Genomic DNA, 11969 nt, shown 5'->3' on the forward strand with positions numbered 1-11969 from the left:
GCAGTCCTAGAAAGCAATCAATCCAATTAGAACAGACCTTATGAAGAAAAAAAAAAAAAAAGAATAGATTCCAGGGGCACCTGGGTGGCTCAGTCGGACTTCAGCTCAGGTCATGATCTCACAGTTCGTGGGTTCAGGCCTCACGTTGGGCTTTGTGCTGACAGCTCAGAGCCTGGAGCCTGCTTCAGATGCTGTGTCTCCCTCTCTCTCTGCCCCTCCCCTGCTCGCACTCTGTCTCTCTCTCTCTCTCAAAAATAAATAAATATCAAAAAAAAAACTTAAAATAAAAAAAAGAATAGATTCCAACCAGGAATTAACATCAAAAGTAGTAAAAGGGAACATCATTTCAGATTCTTTACCATTAAGAAGGTGCAGAAGAGGATATAAATAATTTTATGTCTATACATTTGAAAATTTAGATGGAATTGATAAATTTCTAGAAGAAAAAGACACACCTAAAGAAATAATCGAAAATTGGAACAATCGTATATAACTATTAAAGAAATTGAATCTATAATGTTGAAACCATCTCACAAAAGAAAATTCCAGTTGCAAATGGCTGTGAAATCTACCAAACTTTTTTTAAAAATTTAAAGATTTCTTTTTTTTTAATTTTCAAAATGTTTTCACTACTTATTTATTTTGAGAGAGAGAGAGTGCACACACACACACACCAGTGGGGGAATGGCAGAGAGAAATAGAGAGAGAGAATCTCAAGCAGGGTCCATGCCATCAGTGCAGGCCCAATGCAGCGCTCGATCCCATGAATCATGAGATCATGATCTGAGCCAAAATCAAGAGTCAGACACTTAACGGACTGAGCCACTCAGGTGCCCCCAAATCTACCAAATTTTTGAGGAAGACATGATACCAACAATACACAATTTCTTCCAAAGACTGGAAAAAGAGGTAACATTCTCCTACTGACATTGAGAGACAAACAGCACACAAATACTGACACAGGAGGTGAGATGCAACAAAAATCTCTAATTTTATTTCATTTAATTCAAACTGCTTTCATTAATAAAGTCTCATCAATTTGTTGCCATGATGTTGGGAACATCTAGTACCCTAATTCCTATATTTGAGTTTATATCTGAGTTACCTAGAAGGCTCTTTTTTTTTTTTTTTTTTTTTTTTTTTTTTTTGACCTGGAAGTCTTTTAAAAACACATATTATGCCTCCCACGCCCAGAGTTTCTGATTCAGAAGGTCTGGGGCGGGGCCCAAGAGTTTGCATTTGTAGCAAGTTCTCTGGCAAATGCTGCAGCTGCTTCTGCTCCAGGGACCACATTTGAGAACCATGGGGCCAGTGGCATATGTATTGAAACCTTGCTCGCCACAGTAGTAATGTCATTTGGAAAGCTTGGAAAGCCTTCAAATACTGGAACAACTTTCCCACGAGCACTCTACTGAATTTTCTAAGAACGTTTTAAAAAACTCAGTTAAGGGGCGCCTGGGTGGCGCAGTCGGTTAAGCGTCCGACTTCAGCCAGGTCACGATCTCGCGGTCCGTGAGTTCGAGCCCCGCGTCAGGCTCTGGGCTGATGGCTCAGAGCCTGGAGCCTGTTTCCGATTCTGTGTGTCCCTCTCTCTCTGCCCCTCCCCCGTTCATGCTCTGTCTCTCTCTGTCCCAAAAATAAATAAACATTGAAAAAAAAATTAAAAAAAAAACCTCAGTTAAATAAGGCCCACATTGTTACTCAAAAAACAACTTTGGAAAGATTTTCCAAATGAGATCACTTTTCAGCTAGAAAACTAGGGATTTCACTATTGTATTCTTTTAACGTGCTTTCGGCTTTCCTTTAAGATAACCAACTAACTAACTTTTACATGATAAACTTAATGGTGTGGTCAGCTCTAACTCTTGAACAAGTTGTTTTTGTTTTTCAAGGAATTGTCTATTTTTTTTCAGCTTCTTTTAGTAAAATTAACAACCTCCACTGTTTTTTTTTAATATGTACGTGAATTTCAGCAGAATCTCTTTGTTGTCCAAAGATTTACAACATATAAGAGTGTGCCAAGTAACACTGATTTTAGATGCTTCTAAACAATATTTTATTTATTTATTTATTTATTTATTTATTTTTTAATGTTTATTTACTTTTGAGAGAGAGACAGACAGAGCATGAGTGGGGAAGGGGCAGAGAGAGAGAGGGAGACACAGAATCCAAAGCAGGCACCAGGCTCTGAGCTGTCAGCACAGAGCCCCAAGCCGGGCTTGAACCCACCACCCATGAGATCAAGACCTGAGCCAAAGTCAGAAGTTTAACCGACTGAGCCGCCCAGGCGCCTCAACTTGTAAACAATTTTTAAATAATTTCGTTACAGTTTCATTTTTGCAAGTTGATTTATAGTGACCAAAACTGCACTTTTCAATTTTGCAAATATTTTTCATCCAGTTTGTGTGAGGAGGTTAACTAAACATAACAAGACCCTCCTTAACATAGCCTTACCCAAAGTCATCTCAGGCACAACTAAGTGTTGTACAAGTTTCAACTTGTCTTTCTCAAGTTTTTTTGGCTCACAAAATCCATACCATATCATAACAACATAATAAGCATTATTTCTAAAATTCTGCAACAGCACAGATTCAAGGAGAGATTATTTCTAAGACATATTTTTATCGATTGATTTACCATAAAAACTGTACACACCAAAATGCCTTCCAGAAGGATAATTTTTTTTTTTTTTTTTCAGGAGCCCTTTGAGCAATTTTCTCCTTTGGCATGAATTACATAACCCAATACAGTGATAATGAGGCTTTCTCATTGACAGTTACATCATGGCTCAGAAAATGTGCCCATCACATTGTATGTATTTTTTCTTTTTTTGAAGATATTGAAGGCACTGATTCAGTATGTCATGTTTCCCAGTATCTTTTAAAAAAAAATATTTTTAATGTTTATTTTTTGAGAGAGAGATAGAGCAAGAGTGGGAGAGGGGGAGGAACAGAGAGAGAGGGAGACCCAGAATCTGAAGTACCCAAGTGAGTCCTTTTTTTTTTTTCTTTTGTTAAGTAGGCTTCACACCCAGTGTGGAGCCCATCAAGGGGATTAAACTCATGACCTTGAGATCAAGACTAACTGAGCCCCCTAGGCACCACCAACCCTCTCCCCACCCAAGTATCTTTTTTGATTTTGATGGCATTAAGCTTTCATTTTCAAGAATATTATTACAAGGGGTGCCTGGGTGGCTCAGTTGGTTGAGCATCCAACTTTGGCTCAGGTCATGATCTCCCGGTTTGTGGGTTCGAGCCCCCTGTTGGGCTCTGTGCTGACAGCTCAGAGCCTGGAGCCTGCTTCGGATTCTGTGTTTCCCCCTCTCTCTCTGACCTTCCCCTGCTCAGGCTCTGTCTCTCTCTTCCACAAAAATAAATAAACATTAAAAATCATTATGGGAATGCAAGCTGGTGCAGCCATTCTGGAAAACAGTATGGAGGTTCCTCAAAAAACTAAAAATAGAACTACCCTACAACCCAGCAATTGCACTACTAGGCATTTATCCACGGGATACAGTGTGCTGTTTCAAAGGGACACAGGCACCCCCATGTTTATAGCAGCACTATCGTCAATAGCCAAAGTATGGAAAGAGCCCAAATGTCCATCGATGGATGAATGGATAAAGAAGACGTGGTATATATACACAATGGAGTATTACTCAGCAATCAAACAGAATGAAATCTTGCCATTTGTAATTACATGGATGGAAGTGGAGGGTATTATGCTAAGTGAAATTAGTCAGTCAGAGAAAGACAAAAATCATGTGACTTCACTCATATGAGGACTTTAAGAGACAAAACAGATGAACATAAGGGAAGGGAAACAAAAATAATATAAAAACAGGGAGGGGCCAAGACAAAAGAGACTCATAAATATGGAGAACAAACTGAGGGTTACTGGAGAGATTGTGGGAGGGGGGGATGGGCTAAATGGGTAAGGGGCACTAAAGAATCTACTCCTGAAATCATTGTTGCATTATATGCTAATTTAGATGTAAATTTTTAAAAATAAAAAAATAAAATAAAATAAATAAAGTTGCTAAAATAGTAGATATTAAGTGTTCCCATTACAAGGAAAAATATTTGGAACTATAGGAGGTGATGAACATTAACTAAACTTATTATGGTAATAATTGCACAATATATACACATATCAAATCATTAATTGTAAGCCTTAAACTTATACAACGTTATAAGTCAATTACATATCAATAAAACTGAACAAAAATAAAAAAATCTTTAAAAAGAATATGATTACAAATAATACATTCGTATATGTCATTTTGTTGATCTGCACACTTGACAAAACCGTATTTTTTTTTTGCCTTTTTTTTTTTATTTATATATGAAATTTATTGTCAAAAAAATATGGAACGCTTCACGAATTTGCGTGTCATCCTTGCGCAGGGGCCATGCTAATCTTCTCTGTATCGTTCCAATTTTAGTATATGTGCTGCCGAAGCGAGCACAAAACCATATTTTTTAAAAGCGGTCTTACATTGACTCTTTTTAAATGATGCGCAAATGCTGCTGATTAACGTCAATACTTTCCCTAATATCCTTATTCACTCATCCCATATTTTTCACCTTCTCATTCTCGTTTTTTGCAGCATTAAAACAACCCATTAAAGGGCAATTTGGACTAATTCAATTAAAATGCTGCATTTGTGACACATTCAACATTTTCCAGATTATGCACTTTCTGAAGAACCACACTGTAAATTCCTAACCAGAATCAGTTGAAAGTCACGACAATGTTGCCAAAAATGAATAAAATTCTCCCACACTTCAGTTCACAACTAATTTTCAAATTATGATGTAAAATTTAAGAAGGCTTAATTCTCCCATTATTGGGTGATGGTCATATTGACAATCATATACCAGAAAATCAAATTAGATGCCAGTGTGTTGAATAAAACAATCTGCTTTGAGCCAGTGTGTATATGTTTCACATCTCCTCTCTGTCTCTCTCCCACAACATGAAGCAATTAGCCTTAGTATTGTGCCAATGTCTTTGGTTCTTGTCAAGGACCAATGTGATGTACTCTAATACTTTCCAATGCTTCCTATTTCATTATTGAAAAAAAAATTTTAATGTTTATTTATTTTTGAGAGAAAGACAAAGAAAGACAGAGTGGGAGCTGGGGGGGGGAGGGCAGAGAGGGAGACAGAATCTCAAGCAGGCTCCAGGCTCTGAGCTGTCAGCACAGAGCCCGATGTAGGGCTCGAACCCATGAACCATGAGATCATGACCTGAGTTGAAGTCAGACGCTTAACCAACTGAGCCACCCAGGCGCCACAATTTCATTATTTTAAAAGTTTGTTGACACATTAACATTTATTTCTTGACCTACTAAAGGGTCATAAGCCAAGTCTCAAAAACACTGCTCTAAGGCTCTAGCCTGTTAATGTAGCAAGAAAATTTGTTTTAAATATATATAAACAATGGCTTGCCTTTCTGCATGCAGAATGGTTTTTTGGTGTTTTTTAAAAACATTTTTTTTCCAAGTATGTATTTAGACCACATTGTGTTTGCAAACTGCTGCCGCTTTGTAAGGGGAAGTGTATATGTTCTTTATTTTTTCCTCTTTTTTGTCTTTTTAAAAATTAAGATATTCATTGCATAAAACTCCCCCTATTAAAGTGTACAATTCAATCGCTTCTTGGCCTTTCGGCTAAGATCAAATATAGTAAAGTATACAATTCAGTGTTTTTTAGTATATTCACAAAGCTCTGTAACAATCATCACTATCTAATTCTATTACCTTTTTATTTCCCACCAAAAAACCCCCACCTATCCCACTAGGAGTAAATCCTCATTCCCCTCCCCCTGGTCCCTGGCAACTACCAATTTACTTTCCATTTCTATGGATTGGTCTTTGCTGGAGGCTTCATATAAGAGGAATAATACAATATGTGGCCTTTTGTGTCTGGCTTCTTCCACTTAACATATATTTTCAAGGTTTATCTATGTTGCCATATTTATCAGCACTTCATTTCTTTTTGCAGCTGAATAATATTTCATTATATGGACACACCACATTTTGTTTCCTCATGGGTCAGTTGATGGCCATTAGGGTTTTTTTCACCTTTGGTGTACAAGTTTTCTTTCTTTCTTTCTTTTTTATTTTTTTAAAGTTTGTTTATTTGAGAGAGAGAAAGAGAGAGACAGCACATGTGTGTGCAGCTTGGGGGAGCAGAGAGAAAGAGAAGGAGGGAGGGAGGGAGGGAGAGAAAGAGAGAGAGAGAGAGAGAGAGAGAGAATCCCAAGCAGGCTCTGCACTGTCAGCATAGAGCCTGATAGGGGGCTTAAACTCATGAACCGTGAGGTCATGACCCAAGCTGAAGTGTGATGATTAACCAACTAGCCACCCAGGTGTCCTGGTGTACAAGCTTTCATGTGGACATGTGTTTTTATTTCTCTTGGGCATAATATCTCAAGAGTGAAATTGGTGGGTCATATGGTTAAGCTATGGGTTTAACTTTTTGAGGAACTGCCAAACTGTTTTCCAAACCAGCTGCCCCATTTTACATTCCCACCAATGCATGAAGGTTCCAAATTCTTCACCCTTGAGAACATTTGTTTGTCCATATTGTTTATTATAGCCATCTGTAGTGGACTGATTGTTTATGTCCTCCCAAAATTTGAATGTTGAAATCTTAACCCCCAAGGTGATGGTATTAAGAGGCAGACCCTCTGGGAGATGACTAGGTCATGAGGGCAAAGACCTCATCAATGGGATAAATACCCTAATAAAAGAGGTGCCAGAGACATCTCTCACCGCTTCTGACATGTGAGGTTGCAGTGAAAAGATGGCCATCTAGGCAGCAGGCTCTTCCCAGACATGAAATCTGTCAACACTTTGATCTTGGACTTTCCAGCCTCCAGAACTGTGAGAAATAAATTTCTGTTGTTTATAAGCCATTCTGTTTATGCTATTTTGTTATAGCAGCCCAAGCAGAATAAGGTGCCATCCTAGTAGGTATGAAGTGGTACCTCATTTGGTCTTGATTTGCATTTCTCTAATGACTAGTTATGTTGAGCATCTTTTCATGTGCTTTTGGGCTATCTGCATACTTCTTTGGAGAACTGTCTATCACCTTTGCTTATTTTTTGATTGGGTTGTCTTTTTATTGTAATTTGTAAGAGCTCTTTACATATTCTGGATACTAGACCCTCATCAGATATTTTTATTTGCAAATATTTTCTCCCACTCTATAGGTTATCTTTTTTACATTATTGATAATGTCTTTTGTTTTCTTTATTATTTTAACATTCTTTTTTTTTTTTTTATAATTTTTTTTTTCAACGTTTATTTATTTTTGGGACAGAGAGAGACAGAGCATGAACGGGGGAGGAGCAGAGAGAGAGGGAGACACAGAATCGGAAACAGGCTCCAGGCTCTGAGCCATCAGCCCAGAGCCTGACGCGGGGCTCGAACTCACGGACCGCGAGATCGTGACCTGGCTGAAGTCGGACGCTTAACCGACTGCGCCACCCAGGCGCCCCTATTATTTTAACATTCTTATTTATTTATTTTTCTTTCCCCTTTCTAACAGCTTTAATTCAGCAAAATAAAACCAGAAGAGAAAATGAAATGCCCTTGTAAAACATTTAACAACGCAAAGCAGAAATTTTAGGTAGGAGTTACCTAATAATTTAGAAATAATGGAGAGTCCAGAAATTCTAGAAAATAATAATCTAGATATTAGATAATCAAAGAAGGCCCTTGTATACCTTTATTTTACAGTATAAATTTATCTAAAAGACACATTTTTTTCTACATGTCAGTACCAAGCTACTGTATTTAGTCTCAAAAATGCATGATTTTACTTAAAAAAAAAACTTAAACCTCCACTAAAAACTGCCTTTGGATCTAAATACCAAGTTATCCAACACAGGAGAAATGTGAATTTTCCTTGGTTCAATGGTTCAAGAAAATAGGTGGATTTAGGGAGTTTATATTGGAAAAGAATAAATGGAGCTATGCATTTTGAAGGGCAGTCCCATAGAAGAAAAAAATACACTTATGTTTGTCGTTCCAAAAAAGCAGTACTGGCACTAAACTAACAGACACACAGGTTTTGCTTCAACTTAAGGACAGTTGGAACAACTGGAGCAGTAGAAAAATGAGAAGGCCTGACTCTCAGCCAGTGTGAGTGCTTGATGGCTTGAAATACAAACAGATGCTAAATAACTCTCTAGAGGAGGGTCTGTTGGCAGTAAAATGACCTGATAGGCAGAGCCTTCAGAACTGTGAGAAGTACCTTTCTGTTGTTTGTAAGCTATTAGTTGGTGGTAGTTTATTATAGCAGCCAGAATGGACTGAGGCAATATTGTATCCATCTTCCTCAGCTCTGATTAGAACTCTGAACCGAGCTTGAATTCATGCATCTATCGCTTGCTGAGCCAGTTCCTCCAGTCTGATCAGGTGGGAGCCTTCATGGATCAGCAGGGCCTTTTAGAGCTCCCAGGAAGAGATGCAAACCACTAATTGGAGTGATGGAGCTTTATTTCTCTCAGAATAAATAAACATTAAAAACAAAACAATACTGTGTCTTCTAATCCATGGACATAGAAATATTTTTTCCAGTTATTTAGGTTTTTAAAATTTTCTTTTAACAATTCTTCATAGTATTCTATGTATAAATTTTCTCATACTTCTTTTGTTAAATTTATCCCCGAGTAATTTACTCTTTTTTATGCTATTGTAAATGGAACAGTTTTCTTGATTTCATTTCTGGATTGTTAACTGCAATTGTACAGAAATAAACTGATTTTTGTGTATTGATCTTGTGTATCCTGAAACCTTGCTGATCTAATAGTGTTTTCTCTCATTTAGGAGAATGTGAAGTTAATGATTAACTTTAGACTTTAAATTAATAACATACACTAGTTATAATGGTCTCCAGGTGTATCAGTCAAGCACCTGAGAGAAAACAGAGAGCTCATTCAAATTAGGAAGTTTAGAGGAGGGTTTAATAAAAAAGACTATATACAAAGGTATGGGCAGAGTGTAGGAGAACCACAAGGGATAACTCAGTAATCTGGGGCTAGTAATAAATAGCACGGCCATTACCATCCCTAAGCTGAGGGAACAAAGGAATTAGAAAGGTGATCATCACAAGAAAAGAAAGAGTTGAGAGAAAAGATCTTCAACTGAGAAACTAGCCAGTCTGAAATAACCCTGCCAGAAAGGAGCCAGGGGAATAAATGTCTTGACCACACTCTACTCTCTCCCTCCAATCTCCTGTCTGGACACCCCACTGGCTGAAACTGGTTGGAAGCCAGAGAGCAAGTGAGCCCATTGATGTAATTCATACGGGACTGCAGGAATAGAGAACAATTCACCCTCTTGGGGTGAAGAGGGTGGACAGTTCATCTAGAGGGGCAAATGGAAGATATCCTACACACTAGGTTATGCCAGAGTAACAGCAACTTCATCAGAATCACTCTAAGAAAGTAGAAGGGAGGAAATAATAAAATAAAAGCCCAATGTAGGACACTAGAAAAAAAACATATAACTGACAGCAATAACCAAGTCAAAAGTTCGTTCTTGAAAAAAATAATAATAAGGGTCAGCTGAGAAGATGGTGGAGTAGGAGGTCCCTAAGCTCTCCTTATCCCAGGGATACAACTAGATAACACTCACATCAGCATAAATAACCCAGAAAGTGACCTGATGACTGGCAGAATGAAACCCACAACTAAATGATAAAGAGGAGGCCACAGTAAAGAAGGTGGGAAGGGCAGAGATGCAGTCTGGGAGCAAAATGGACTGGGGCCATCCACAGCGGCATGAAGAAGGGTGGAAAACAGGGAGGACAAATCCCCATAACATTTGTCTTTGAAAGCTTGAGTTCCTACAACCTTTGGACTGAAAGCCTGGAATCTTAAAAATCTACTACCCATGGCTCTGGGAGAGTCAGGAGGCCTTAGGAAACAGAGTCTTTGCTCTTAAAGAGATAGTAGGACAAACAACCCATGCAGACACAGTGCAGAACCAGCAGTTTGAAAAATGCTAGGATCAGATGGCAGGGAGAGTGATTTGTTCATCTCAGAACGTGCCCCAGAGAGACAGGGGTCACGAGAAGACCTGTCCATGAACAAAGGACCTGGCAGGCACCATTTCCCCTCCCTGCCCCCCAGCACAAATAATAGCCACCTGCGGGAACCAGGCCAACACAGGCACTGGCTACCTAACTTGCTTACACCAAGCCCCACCTACCCACACTATAGTGGATCTGTCCTTCCCAGTCACACTTGCCTTAGTCTCACACTGTGAGCCCCTCACCCAGAAGACCAGGGCAAACTCTACCAACACCACATCTCCCAACATGCACATTTTGTGGGATCACAGTTCCTGCAGCAGTCAGGGAAGGTCTCATTTCTCAAGCTGACCACCACACAACTTGTTAAAACATGCTCCTGAGTGCCTGGGTGGCTCAGTAGGTTAAGCATCTGACTCTTGATCTCAGTTCAAGTCTTGATCTCAGGGACATGAGTTCAGCCCCGTCTTGGGCTCTGCACTAGGCATGGAGTCTACTTAAAAAAATATGCCTCGCTTATGCTGGGGACCAAACGCTGCCCACAATAGGTAAAAAGAGTCTCTGCAGACAACTGGACTGAAGGAAAAAGAAGCCAAGACTCAATAGCTAAGCACATGCAACATACATAGGAGACACTCCCTGAAGTGCCAGGCCCTGGGAAACAGGGGAAACTGTACTATTCATAAGGCTATTATTGTTAAGACCAAGATAAATAGCTAACTTTTTTAACATAGAGAAACAGACACAGAAAGACAAAATGAGGAGACAAAGAAATATCTCCCAAATGAAAGAATAGCATCATAACACAGTAAGAGATCAAAGCAAAACAAATATAAGTAATATGCCTGATAGAGAATTTATTTTTTTATTATTTTTTTTATAAAATTTTTTTTTTAACGTTTATTTATTTTTGAGACAGAGAGAGACAGAGCATGAACGGGGGAGGGTCAGAGAGAGGGAGACACAGAATCCGAAACAGGCTCCAGGCTCTGAGCTGTCAGCACAGAGCCCAATGCGGGGCTCGAACTCACGGACTGCGAAATCATGATCTGAGCCAAAGTCAGCCGCTTAACCGACTGAGCCACCCAGGCGCCCCATAGAGAATTTAATGATCATAACGATACTCACTGGACTTGAGAAAAGAGTGGCAGACATCAGTGAGACCTTTAACACAGAGATAAAAAAGAACCGATTAGAGATGAAGAACACAATAAATGAAATTTATTATACACTTGATGGAATAGTAGCAGACTAGAGGAAGCAGAGAAAAAAAATTAACAACCCGGAAGACAGTAATGGAAATTATCCAAGCTGAGAAAAGGAAAGAAAATTATGCAAATTGATAACTGTTCTTAAGGAACTCAGTGACTCCATCAAGCATAACATTCACATTATAGGGATCTCAGAAGAAGAGAGAGAAAAGGGGACAGAAAATTTATTTGAAGAATTAATAGCTGAAAATTTCCCTCATCTGGGGAAGGACACAGGTATCCAGATCCAGAAGGCACAGAGAACCCCCTAAAAATTTAACCCAAGGAGGTCTACACCAAGACATAGTAATTAAAATGGCAAAAAGTAGGGGCGCCTGGGTGGCGCAGTCGGTTAAGCGTCCGACTTCAGCCAGGTCACGATCTCGCGGTCCGTGAGTTTGAGCCCCGCGTCGGGCTCTGGGCTGACAGCTCAGAGCCTGGAGCCTGTTTCCGATTCTGTGTCTCCCTCTCTGCCCCTCCCCCGTTCATGCTCTGTCTCTCTCTGTCCCAAAAATAAATAAACGTTGAAAAAAAAAATTTAAAGAAAAAAAATGGCAAAAAGTAGTGATGAAGAAAAAAAATTATTTTAAAAAAAGTTTTTTAATGTTTATTTTTGAGAGAGAGAGAGAGAGAGAGAGAGAGAGAGAGAGAGAATGAGCAGAGAAGGGGC

The 11969-nt window shown here is 39.1% G+C and overlaps 1 non-coding gene across 1 annotated transcript; it reads right to left on the bottom strand.

Annotated features, from left to right (window-relative positions):
* Window positions 1-4361: 4361 nt before the first annotated feature.
* LOC112869777 (U6 spliceosomal RNA) lies at window positions 4362-4468 on the bottom strand. Its single transcript, XR_003224423.1, has one exon. It is a non-coding gene; the product is annotated as a U6 spliceosomal RNA (small nuclear RNA).
* Between the last annotated feature and the right edge of the window lie 7501 nt (window positions 4469-11969).

The sequence above is a fragment of the Puma concolor genome, chromosome A3 (assembly GCF_028749965.1).
Source record: "Puma concolor isolate L17-30 chromosome A3, mPumCon1.1.hap2, whole genome shotgun sequence".
In the NCBI taxonomy this organism is placed as follows: Eukaryota; Metazoa; Chordata; class Mammalia; order Carnivora; family Felidae; genus Puma; species Puma concolor.